This window comes from Oncorhynchus mykiss, chromosome 7 (genome assembly GCF_057628025.1).
Source record: "Oncorhynchus mykiss isolate SJ-2025 chromosome 7, ASM5762802v1, whole genome shotgun sequence".
NCBI classification, from domain to species: domain Eukaryota; kingdom Metazoa; phylum Chordata; class Actinopteri; order Salmoniformes; family Salmonidae; genus Oncorhynchus; species Oncorhynchus mykiss.
Genome location: NC_143028.1, coordinates 7,145,314 through 7,158,943, shown reverse-complemented (window position 1 = coordinate 7,158,943; position 13,630 = coordinate 7,145,314). Strand labels below are relative to the sequence as shown.

Genomic DNA, 13,630 nt, shown 5'->3' with positions numbered 1-13,630 from the left:
CAGGACAACAGGACAGAGATTATAACCAGCCAAAGTACTGCAGCACCATGAATACAGGACAACAGAACAGAGATTATAACCAGCCAGAGTACTGCACCACCATGAATACAGGACAACAGGACAGAGATTATAACCAGCCAAAGTACAGCACCACCATGAATACAGGACAACAGAACAGAGACTATAACCAGCCAAAGTACAGCACCACCATGAATACAGGACAACAGGACAGAGATTATAACCAGCCAATTTACTGCAGCACCATGGATACAGGACAACAGGACAGAGATTATAATCAACCAGAGTACTGCACCACCATGGATATAGGACAGAGATTATAACCAGCCAGAGTACTGCACCACCATGGATACAGGACAGAGATTATAACCAGCCAGAGTACTGCACCACCATGGATATAGGACAGAGATTATAACCAGCCAGAGTACTGCACCACCATGGATACAGGACAGAGATTATAACCAGCCAGAGTACTGCACCACCATGAATACAGGACAACAGGACAGAGATTATAACCAGCCAGAGTACTGCACCACCATGAATACAGGACAACAGGACAGAGATTATAACCAGCCAGAGTACTGCACCACCATGAATACAGGACAACAGGACAGAGATTATAACCAGCCAGAGTACTGCACCACCATGGATACAGGACAACAGGACAGAGATTATAACCAGCCAGAGTACTGCACCACCATGGATACAGGACAACAGGACAGAGATTATAACCAGCCAGAGTACTGCACCACCATGGATATAGGACAGGGATTATAACCAGCCAGAGTACTGCACCACCATGAATACAGGACAACAGGACAGAGATTATAACCAGCCAGAGTACTGCACCACCATGAATACAGGACAACAGGACAGAGATTATAACCAGCCAGAGTACTGCACCACCATGGATACAGGACAACAGGACAGAGATTATAACCAGCCAGAGTACTGCACCACCATGGATACAGGACAGAGATTATAACCAGCCAGAGTACTGCACCACCATGGATATAAGACAGAGATTATAACCAGCCAGAGTACTGCAACACCATGGATATAGAACAGAGATTGTAATCCGGCCAGAGTACTGCACCACCATGGATACAGGACAGAGATTATAACCAGCCAGAGTACTGCACCACCATGGATATAGAACAGATATTATAACCAGCCAGAGTACTGCACCATCATGGATATAGGACAGAGATTATAACCAGCCAGAGTACTGCACCACCATGGATATAGGACAGGGATTATAACCAGCCAGAGTACTGCACCACCATGGATACAGGACAACAGGACAGAGATTATAACCAGTCAGAGTACTGCACCACCATGGATACAGGACAACAGGACAGAGATTATAACCAGTCAGAGTACTGCACCACCATGGATACAGGACAGAGATTATAACCAGCCAGAGTACTGCACCACCATGGATATAGGACAGAGATTATAACCAGCCAGAGTACTGCACCACCATGGATACAGGACAGAGATTATAACCTGCCAGAGTACTGCACCACCATGGATACAGGACAGAGATTATAACCAGCCAGAGTACTGCACCACCATGGATACAGGACAGAGATTATAACCAGCCAGAGTACTGCACCACCATGGATATAGTACAGAGATTATAACCAGCCAGAGTACTGCACCACCATGGATACAGGACAGAGATTATAACCTGCCAGAGTACTGCACCACCATGGATATAGGACAGAGATTATAACCTGCCAGAGTACTGCACCACCATGGATATAGGACAGAGATTATAACCAGCCAGAGTACTGCACCACCATGGATACAGGGCAGAGATTATAACCAGCCAGAGTACTGCACCATCATGGATATAGGACAGATATTATAACCTGCCAGAGTACTGCACCACCATGGATACAGGACAGAGATTATAACCTGCCAGAGTACTGCACCACCATGGATACAGGACAACAGGACAGAGATTATAACCAGTCAGAGTACTGCACCACCATGGATACAGGACAACAGGACAGAGATTATAACCAGCCAGAGTACTGCACCACCATGGATACAGGACAGAGATTATAACCAGCCAGAGTACTGCACCACCATGGATATAGGACAGAGATTATAACCAGCCAGAGTACTGCACCACCATGGATACAGGACAGAGATTATAACCTGCCAGAGTACTGCACCACCATGGATACAGGACAGAGATTATAACCAGCCAGAGTACTGCACCACCATGGATACAGGACAGAGATTATAACCAGCCAGAGTACTGCACCACCATGGATATAGTACAGAGATTATAACCAGCCAGAGTACTGCACCACCATGGATACAGGACAGAGATTATAACCTGCCAGAGTACTGCACCACCATGGATATAGGACAGAGATTATAACCTGCCAGAGTACTGCACCACCATGGATATAGGACAGAGATTATAACCAGCCAGAGTACTGCACCACCATGGATACAGGGCAGAGATTATAACCAGCCAGAGTACTGCACCATCATGGATATAGGACAGAGATTATAACCAGCCAGAGTACTGCACCACCATGGATATAGGACAGAGATTATAACCTGCCAGAGTACTGCACCACCATGGATATAGGACAGAGATTATAACCAGCCAGAGTACTGCACCACCATGGATACAGGGCAGAGATTATAACCAGCCAGAGTACTGCACCACCATGGATACAGGACAGAGATTATAACCAGCCAGAGTACTGCGGGGTGCAGCTAGTGGAAGCGCTAGTGGTACTCTGTAATATCTGTCTCTTCCATTAAGGATCTGCAGAGGGCACAGAAGAGAGAGGGGACTTTGTCTCCCTTTGTGTTTAGATGGATAAAGCTACATGTACCATGCTCTAGGGTCTCTCTCTCTGTGTTCTACTCTCTCCTTTCCCTCCTCTCTCTCTTTTTTCTCCTCCCTCTCTCTCTACGACTGTCTTCTCGTAGGGTATCTGAAGCATACATCACTTGTTTTGAGATGATTAATGACTGTGTACATTTTGCTGGTAGTTGAGAGAGACGTGTGTGTGTGTGCCTGTTTATACCTGCGCTGTTGATGCAGGGGTCAATGGAAACACTTTGTCTAATACTGCCTACACATTAGTGTGATATAAATTGAACTTGACCACGTCAGTTGAACTGGCACCCGGAGCATCTCACCCACATGTACAGAGGGAGGTGGCATGTTCTCCCCCGTAGGTCTTCAATCTCATAGCTTGGTGACCGGGACGACTATACAAACACTGTAGAATACATCACAGAAGGGCCCAAGTAAGAGGCTTCTAATCATACCGTACGTATCCCCATTCACCACACACTTGTGTGGCACAGTGAGCACTTAAAGCTTGGAGACTGGGACACATGTTTATCCCTGACAAGTAGGCTACAGACCACACACACAGACACCAAATGCACAAGAAATGACACACAAATGCTTGCACTTGCACACTCCTGCACTGACTGGCCGTAAGCTAAAGCTACCAGTGTGGCCGAGCCAGTTGCGGTGACAAAGGACACAAGTTACCCTGGGTGTCAGAGGGAGAGTGGCCTTAGCCCCAAGTGTGTGTGTGTGTGTGTGTGTGTGTGTGTGTGTGTGTGTGTGTGTGTGTGTGTGTGCGCGCGCATGCGTGCGTGTGTTGACAGTGGCACAACAAACAGACAGAGGCGAGATGCAAAGAAAGTCACCAGACCCTCAGAGATGGCCCTTTGCAACCCTGGCACTACACATTCAACTCTGCAACAGCTTGGGTATAGGCCTTGGGTATAGGCCTTGGGTATAGGCCTTGGGTGTAGGCCTTGGGTGTAGGCCTTGGGTGTAGGCCTTGGGTGTAGGCCTTGGGTGTAGGCCTTGGGTATAGGCCTTGGGTGTAGGCCTTGGGTGTAGGCCTTGGGTGTAGACCTTGGGTATAGGCCTTGGGTATAGGCCTTGGGTGTAGGCCTTGAGTATAGGCCTTGGGTATAGGCCTTGGGTGTAGGCCTTAGGTGTAGGCCTTGGGTATAGGCCTTGGGTGTAGGCCTTGGGTATAGGCCTTGGGTATAGGCCTTGGGTATAGGCCTTGAGTATAGGCCTTGGGTGTAGGCCTTGGGTATAGGCCTTGGGTATAGGTCTTGGGTATAGGCCTTGGGTATAGGCCTATGGACTGCACTGGACATCTTTAGTTAAGCATAGACTTAATGTGCTTTTAATAGAAAAAAACTAAAGAGGAGTGGGCAGGGCAGGGCAGGGCATGGGGAGGGAGGGCAGGGGAGGGGTAAGGAGGGACTTACCACAGACAAGCTGGACCACTGGGATCAGGACATGGGCAGTGGTTGTGTTTGGAGGAGGGGGAGCTAGGTGGCTGACAGACTGGTTCAGATCATCAGCTCCAGCAGGACCAGCATCAACCCATTCTAGAAAGAGGAGGAAAACATAAGAACCATTAAGAATACATACATACAACTGTTACCACTTTTTTTAAATTCCAGATATATTTGAATATATATGACTGAAACGCTGTATTGTAAAATAGAGCATACTGTAAAATAAATCATTTCAGCCCACATGAAAAAATGCTTCAGTTTACTAGAGAGTACTACAGTACTTACTATATCATTTTGTAGTAAACTCTAGTATACTGTAGAATACTATACTACACACTGAAGTATGCCTCGATCATGTGTAGTATTACTATATCATTTTGTAGTACATCGTAGAATACAATAGTAAATACTACAGTATACTATAGTCAGCAAAATCACTACAGTAAATACTACAGTAATGTCTGCAAAAACACTACAGTTTTTAAACTATATAAATACTACAGTAATGTCTGCAAAAACACTACAGTTTTTAAACTATATAAATACTACAGTAATGTCTGCAAAAACACTACAGTTTTTAAACTATATAAATACTACAGTAATTAATTTGCACACAGTATAACCTGCCCATTCCCCTCCCCCATGTCTCAATTTGTGCCAACCATAAGTAAGAAACCTACATGCCAAGAATAGACCATATATAGTGTTTCTTACAGGTGATAGAAAAGAGCAGAAGTGATGAACTATCCGTTCAGAACCACTCCTACCTACCTACAGGTTATGGAACATCTCATCTTTTAGTATTTCTGCAGTAGGTGAAAGCCTCCACTTCTAGGTCAAATATAATAAAACTGGGGCCCGAAATCGGCTCTGGCATTTTTTAAATTTTGGCCCATTTTTTCCTTGAGGCCCGCATGAAGGCCCATTTTTTTTTCTTGAGGCCCCACAACGGCCCATTTTATTCCTTGAGGCCCCCTATATTATTCAGATAAAGAGAATTTTGCACAACAAACCCAAGTTAGACAGGCCCAATGGGCTAAAACTGGACCAGCCCATCTGGCATTTGCACGAAATGCCAGATGGTCAGTCCGCCCCTGGCTAAAAGGCAGAACAAACACCATACAGTATGTGGACCTACACCATTAGTGTATGCTTAAATGGCTTTCATCATTAGTAAACTCAACAAAAACTCAAATTAGTAGCATTCCCTTCTGCTGCAGCTGAAAATAACAGCCTCCTTATATTGTGTGAAAAAGTGTATGCGTGTGTGTGTGCGTGTGCGTGTGTGTGTGTTGATTATCAGCCTAATGGGTAATGTCAGAAGATCATGCTGTTCTTACCAAAGAGGGGTCCATGTCATGGGACCCTGTCTTATCCCACATTCCAGAATAACATGGAAGATTCCACCTCTCCACTTCAGATCCACCCGGAGACTAGAGAAAGAGTCAAACATTTGCAGGCCGGGGTTAAATGTGAGTTTTGATTGAACATTGATTATCTCAATCAACCGCTTTTCCATGAATATTTCTGATTTCCCCTATTGGACCCCCTGTTGGACCCCCTATTGGACCCCCTATTGGACCCCCTGAAACGCTTTAGATAGAATTGACCATAATATAGATGATGACATTGTCTCTAGATCTTGATTAGATAGTCGGCTAGACAGTGGGAGGTCAGCGGATGTCGTCAACATCAATGTGCCATAACACAATGATAACCTGCCACTCTGAGGGTGGTTTAGGACAAGTCGTATGTGTTCAATGTGCTTGGCCTGCCAAAGGAAAGGAGTAATTTTACCGCTGTGGCTGCTGTTTCAACAGGATAACAGTGCCCTCTGTTGGTCGCTGTGTTCAAATACAACTCACTGTTGGACTGAGGACAGAAATGCTCTGAATGCAATATGCTATTACATCAGAACGCTTCTTAGCAAAGCCTACCACGATGAATCAGACTGTTTCATATTTTATGACTTCTAAAAGGAAGTCCTGTGCTGTCTTCTGCCCCTTCCCACTTTCTCCACCTTAAAGGGGCAATCTGCAGTTGCTACATACAGTTGAAGTCAGAAGTTTACATACACTTAGGTTGGAGTCATTGAAACTTGTTTTTCAACCACTCCGAAAACGTTCTTGTTAACGAACTATAGTTTTGGCAAGTCGGTTAGGACATCTACTTTGTGCATGACACAAGTAATTTTTCCAACAACTGTTTACAGACAGATTGTTTCACTTATAATTCACTGTATCACAATTCCAGTGGGTCAGAAGTTTATATACACTAAGTTGACTGTGCCTTTAAACAGCTTGGAAAAGTCCAGAAAATGATGTCATGGCATTAGAAGCTTCTGATAGGCCAATGGACATCATTTGAGTCAATTGGAGGTTTACCTGTGGATGTATTTCAAGGCCTACCTTCAAACTCAGTGCCTCTTTGCTTGACATCATGGGAAAATCAAAAGAAATCAGCCAAGAAAAATAATTGTAGACCTCCACAAGTCTGGTTCATCCTTGGGAGACATTTCCAAATGACTGAAGGTACCACGTTCATCTGTACAAACAATAGTACACAAGTATAAACACCATGGGACCACGCAGCTGTCATACCGCTCAGGAAGGAGACACGTTCTGTCTCCTAGAGATGAACATACTGTGGTGCGAAAAGTGAAAATCAATCCCAGAACAACAGCAAAGCACCTTGTGAAGATGCTGGAGGAAACAGGTACAAAAGTATCTACAGTGCCTTGCGAAAGTATTCGGCCCCCTTGAACTTTGCGACCTTTTGCCACATTTCAGGCTTCAAACATAAAGATATAAAACTGTATTTTTTTGTAAAGAATCAACAACAAGTGGGACACAATCATGAAGTGGAACGACATTTATTGGATATTTCAAACTTTTTTAACAAATCAAAAACTGAAAAATTGGGCGTGCAAAATTATTCAGCCCCCTTAAGTTAAAACTTTGTAGCGCCACCTTTTGCTGCGATTACAGCTGTAAGTCGCTTGGGGTATGTCTCTATCAGTTTTGCACATCGAGAGACTGACATTTTTTCCCATTCCTCCATGCAAAACAGCTTGAGCTCAGTGAGGTTGGATGGAGAGCATTTGTGAACAGCAGTTTTCAGTTCTTTCCACAGATTCTCGATTGGATTCAGGTCTGGACTTTGACTTGGCCATTCTAACACCTGGATATGTTTCTTTTTTAACCATTCCATTGTAGATTTTGCTTTATGTTTTGGATCATTGTCTGGTTGGAAGACAAATCTCCGTCCCAGTCTCAGGTCTTTTGCAGACTCCATCAGGTTTTCTTCCAGAATGGTCCTGTATTTGGCTCCATCCATCTTCCCATCAATTTTAACCATCTTCCCTATCCCTGCTGAAGAAAAGCAGGCCCAAACCATGATGCTGCCACCACCATGTTTGACAGTGGGGATGGTGTGTTCAGCTGTGTTGCTTTTACGCCAAACATAACGTTTTGCATTGTTGCCAAAAAGTTCAATTTTGGTTTCATCTGACCAGAGCACCTTCTTCCACATGTTTGGTGTGTTTCCCAGGTGGCTTGTGGCAAACTTTAAACAACACTTTTTATGGATATCTTTAAGAAATGGCTTTCTTCTTGCCACTCTTCCATAAAGGCCAGATTTGTGCAATATACGACTGATTGTTGTCCTATGCACAGAGTCTCCCACCTCAGCTGTAGATCTCTGCAGTTCATCCAGAGTGATCATGGGCCTCTTGGCTGCATCTCTGATCAGTCTTCTCCTTGTATGAGCTGAAGACGGCCAGGTCTTGGTAGATTTGCAGTGGTCTGATACTCCTTCCATTTCAATATTATCGCTTGCACAGTGCTCGTTGGGATGTTTAAATCTTGGGAAATCTTTTTGTATCCAAATCCCGCTTTAAACTTCTTCACAACAGTATCTCGGACCTGCCTGGTGTGTTCCTTGTTCTTCATGATGCTCTCTGAGCTTTTAACGGACCTCTGAGACTATCACAGTGCAGGTGCATTTATACGGAGACTTGATTACACACAGGTGGATTGTATTTATCATCATTAGTCATTTAGGTCAACATTGGATCATTCAGAGATCCTCACTGAACTTCTGGAGAGAGTTTGCTGCACTGAAAGTAAAGGGGCTGAATAATTTTGCACGCCCAATTTTTCAGTTTTTGATTTGTTAAAAAAGTTTGAAATATCCAATAAATGTCGTTCCACTTCATGATTGTGTACCACTTGTTGTTGATTCTTCACAAAAAAATACAGTTTTATATCTTTATGTTTGAAGCCTGAAATGTGGCAAAAGGTCGCAAAGTTCAAGGGGGCCGAATACTTTCGCAAGGCACTGTATATCTACAGTAAGTCCTATATAGACATAACCTGAAAGGCCACTCAGCAAGGAAGAGGCCACTTCTCCAAAACCTCCATAAAAAAGCCAGACTAGGGTTTCCAACTGCACATGGGGACAAAGATCATACTTTTTGGAGAAATGTACTCTGGTCTGATGAAACAAAAATAGAACTGTTTGGTCATAATGACCATCATTATGCTTGGGGGAAAAAGGGGGATGCTTGCAAGCCGAAGAACAACACCATCCCAACCGTGAAGCACGGGGGTGACAGCATCATAGTGTGGGAGTGCTTTGCTGCAGGGGGGACTGGTGCACTTCACAAAATAGATGGGATCATGAGGAAAGAAAATTATGTGGATATATTGAAGCAACATCTCAGGACATCAAGTTAAAGCTTGGTCGCAAATGGGTCTTCCAAATGAACAATGACCCCAAGCATACTTCCAAAGTTGTGGCAAAATGGCTTAAGGACAACAAAGTCATTGGAGTGGCCATCACAAAGCCCTGACCTCAATCCAATAGAAAATTTGTGGGCAGAACTGAAAAAGCGTGTGCGAGAAAGAAGTCCTACAAACCTGACTCAGTTACACCAGCTCTGTCAGGAGGAATGGGCCAAAATTCACCCAACTTCTTGTGGGAAGCTTGTGGAAGACTACCCAAAACGTTTGACCCAAGTTAAACAATTAAAGGCAATGCTACCAAATACTAATTGCATGTATGTAAACTTCTGACCCACTGGGAATGTGATGAAATAAATCTAATCTGAAATAATCATTCTCTCTTCTATTATTCTGGCATTTCACATTCTTAAAATAAAGTGGTGATCCTAACTGACCTATTACTAGGATTAAATGTCAAGAAGTGTGAAAAACTGAGTTTAAATGTAATTGGCTAAGGTGTGTGTAAACTTCCGACTTCAACTGTACATTTTTGAACATTGAATAACATAACTTATGAGCTTAGTTCAACTACCGTACTCCATCAGAACCACAAAATGTCAACTTGTTTTACTCCAATGTTTGTAAACATTGTACTTGTAAACAAACAGTGCATGCTTAAAACTATAATGTTGATATCTTGGTTGGTCGATCCTTGCATCTATATCTCTGTCTATGAATTTGAAAGTGGTAACATTTCTCCAGGCACATCCCTCAGCCTTTTACCAAACATAAGTGGAGGAAACGCTTTATTATTTCAACTGTGGATTGCCCCTTTAAAGTAATCATCTACCTCTTTATTTCATCCCTCCATTTTCTCCCTCTTTCAACCTCTTGCTGAGAGAAATATCACTGCTCTCTAATTGTACGTTGCTTTGACATCAACACCGTAAAGGCCACTAGTAAGAGTATGTTAGTGATGATAATAACCATGTTGGTTTAAGTACTGAAATTATGGCCGTTAGTATGTGTAACTTTACCCTGTTAACCACACAGTCATAAGGGCTGCAGCATAACTTGACCCTGTTTAACCTCCAGGGCTTTCTGACAACAACAGGGCTGCGGTATCAACCAAAATGCGATGCTTTGAAATGAGACTGAGTTCTATAAGACTAAATAGTGTGTATAACATGATTTCCATGTCAGTCTGAGGCGAATGCCCTGTTCCGGTCTACTCAGTTAATTCTATAATACAGGCAGAAATACAACAGCTCAAAGAGAGTACTGAGATGTCTGCCTTCGTCTCTGATCCTATTCTACATCTATAGGTGTGTATAGTTAATATGTACTGTAGCTAACCTGGAAGTGCAGATGGTTTGCACAAGGTTGTTTCAACAACAGCTTTGCCATGTGCGTGTCAACCGAGACGGCCAGACAATCCATTCTCTCCAGAAATGCTTGTGTACCAAACAGGGACAGACAAGGCTTGCATAGACACATGACAAAACAGCATCACGTATTAGATGAAGACAAATGATATTTTACACATCCTCGTCCCCTGAGTATTCTGTGCTTCGTACTCATCTTTACCCCCTCCTTCCCAAAGAGAGAGCGATCAGGGAGAGTGGCTCGGCTTACTGTAAGACGCTGCAGTGACAATCATCAGTTGCTCCGTGTGCTGCACCTGCAGACGCTTCAGAGGAAACGTGTCTAAAGGAAAGAGTGAGCCGTCTATAATCCTCCCGTCAACATCATAAAACTGACTAATGGTTGTCAAACCAGGTTATGGAGGGAAGGAGAGAGAGAGAGAGAGAGAGAGAGAGAGAGAGAGAGAAAGAGAGAGAGAGAGAGAGAGAGAGAGAGTGAGAGAAAGAGAGATTGTTTTTCTCTGAGACAAAAATATCTCTATTTCCCAGGCCATAACTCTCCTCTGTGTGGCCAGTGAACAGAGAGAGGACTCAGGTTTCTCTCTCAGGCCGGGGTATCACTTACACTACATCCTGTTATGAGTTATGGTGCAAATGGGTGCAGGAGGAATAGAATACAACCTAATGAGCCTATTGAACACAGAGGTGTGGTAATGAGAAGCTATTGTATCATCCCTAACGTCCATCAATGGGTAAGTAAAGTCCTTCCTTCCTTATTGTTGACAGGACAATACACACTTATCAACATGTCATCCTACTGCACACTAGAAGGTGCTAGCACGCACACGCACAAACACTTACACGTCAAATCTGTCAAAATGTCCTCCAATTTCCATACGGCTGTGTATTCTGTTCCATTTGGGGCCCTGAGTTCTATAAGCCATCATCATCAGTTTTCCTCCTTACACCTGATAAAAACAGCTCATGTCAGCTCCTTGTTGTAGAGCCATATGGGAGTAAATTGAACTGCCAAAACCCTGAGGCATGTACACAGCAGGTATGTTTCAGAGCTGCAGTACTATGGATGCATAGAGCAGATACGGAACATAGATTACAACATGATACGGCTCCACTGCTAACACCTGCACACTTCAGAGAGTTAATATGACAATTGAATTATTCTTATGATTTCAATAAATGTCACATTATTGAGCTGCATTTCCCACACTCGTTAAAAAACATGAATCCATCTTATTGAGAGGTTGACAATGGACCAATAAGACACAGTACTGCCTGAATGGCAGGTTCTGGATCTTGAATGTCTTTTGAACTCTGCTGTCCTACTATGCAGACAGAGGGTAACTGAGAAGTCAAGGATACAACGTTAACAGCACTATTGGCGAACCGTTTCGTCTCTTGACTTTTCAAGCCATAGACACCGCATCCTTGTGTTTTTACTCCAAACAACAGCCGTTGAATTGTTATCAAATACGTGTGAAGCTTGTAAGGGGAAAAATGTCAACATTTATTTAACTCTGTTTGTTTCTAGTACAAGTAGCTATGCATCTAATAAAACAAGATGCCATGAGAATATTTGTACAATCACCACCAGTTGATATATGTTTGAAATTAGTCAAGATGACCCCAACAAACCGGTATCACATGCAGGTCACAGTAGTTACAATGTGCCGGGTCTAACTGGCTAGTAAAAGCACAGTCGTATGTATACAGAACAATATTTATTTGAGGGACTACATCAACACACTCAGCCCTCCCTCCTAACTAGATTCAAAACAGGAAGTCCAATCAGACAGCCAGCAGAGCACATCCTGTCCATCCTCAGTACCAGTCAGCATGCCTTCCCTCTAAACCCTGTTTACAGAAGGGAATGCAGTGAGGCCATGGCTTTGATTCAATTTAGCAGGTAATTACAATATCTGGTAAGGCAATTATCCTGTGTGCAACATAATTCCATTTGCTAGCTAATGGTGCTCCCACAACCTCCACAGTACAGGAGACAATGCATTTCTAAGAGGGGAAGTGGGGATACTGTTTTGTACCTACTGTTGGAGCATCTGTGGCTAATTAGGTCAAAGCATATGACAACAACAGCCTAAAAGAACAACAAAACACGAGTCAGCCTGGTACAAACAACCACCACTGCACCCGAGCATGAATTTACTTTTTATTTTAAACTTTCAAATGAGGTGAGACGGCCATGCCCAGAGAGCAGGATACCCATGTTTCAAAGACCAAAAAAGAGGAGAGAGATAAGGGACCTCTTTTAGACTGAGCTTAGTCTGGGTAGATGAAATCCATGTGGCCTTGCTGGCTGATTTTAATCCCCTGCTTCTTTCTCTCCCTCCCTGCCTCCCTCTGAGCAGACTCACCAGAGCCATGGTCTGCATGGAGGAAGAAGGGCCCGGCAAGCAGGCGTCTTTGAACAGCAGCCAAGGAGGAAAAAGGGAAGAGAGCTTCTCAGGATCACTGGCTGTATGCAATGCCAACTGTCTTGAATATCTCTGACCTGACAGCACTTGATTAGAAAACTGCAATATGGTGTAAACTTATCCAGGGTTGTAATTCATCAGACGTCTGAAATTAGAGGAAGCTAGATAAAGTCCCGTTCTGAATAGGAAAGAGTGGTGCTTACCTTGACCTGGGAGAGGGAGAGATGGACAGATGAGGAGAGTCACAGGGATGGAGAGTAGAGGGTCCAGGCAGGGAAGGGGTCTGGGTAGGTCCCAATGGGGTAGTCCAGGAGAGGGAACGAGAGAGGAGTAGAGAGGAGAGGAAGGACAGGGAACAAGGAGACAGGGAGGTGAAACATAAACACTACTCTCTCCCTTTCTCTCTCTCACACACACACCCAAACACACACTTACACAGCCTACAGACAGGAACTAACACAAGCAGTTACTCCCAGGATGGGAGAGAGAGTGTCTTACCCATCCACAGACACTCAAACACAGAGAACAAGAGTAAGACCCAGCCCAATCTCTCCTACTGGCCCAATGAGAGGCAGCTTTAAAACTGCACGACCAATGAGAGACGTTGAAGGCAGGGCCAATAGGTGCAATGACTCATCCAGCCAATCAGAGAAATTGCCTTTGGACTCTTAGAACCTCCCTCTCTCTTAATGACAGATTTAGGAAGGTGCACTTAGCCTGTGTGAGTGATTTAAGACCCTGACCTGGGACACATTAG

At 43.9% G+C, this 13,630-nt stretch overlaps 1 protein-coding gene across 27 annotated transcripts in view; it reads right to left on the bottom strand.

Annotated features, from left to right (window-relative positions):
* Positions 1-13,393, bottom strand: part of LOC110528838 (poly(rC)-binding protein 3) — a 33,383-nt gene extending 19,990 nt beyond the window's left edge. For 12 of the 27 annotated variants that reach the window (XR_016497039.1, XR_016497041.1, XR_016497047.1 and 9 more), the window contains exons 1-3: positions 13,077-13,364; positions 5,676-5,768; positions 4,303-4,425 (exon numbers count right to left, since the gene is read on the bottom strand). The gene's annotated coding sequence lies outside the window, so the exon portion shown is untranslated. Of the gene's footprint in view, positions 1-4,302; positions 4,426-5,675; positions 5,769-13,076 lie in introns of all 27 variants that reach the window. The other 15 variants (XR_016497037.1, XR_016497038.1, XR_016497032.1 and 12 more) reach the window with 3 other exon arrangements.
* Between the last annotated feature and the right edge of the window lie 237 nt (positions 13,394-13,630).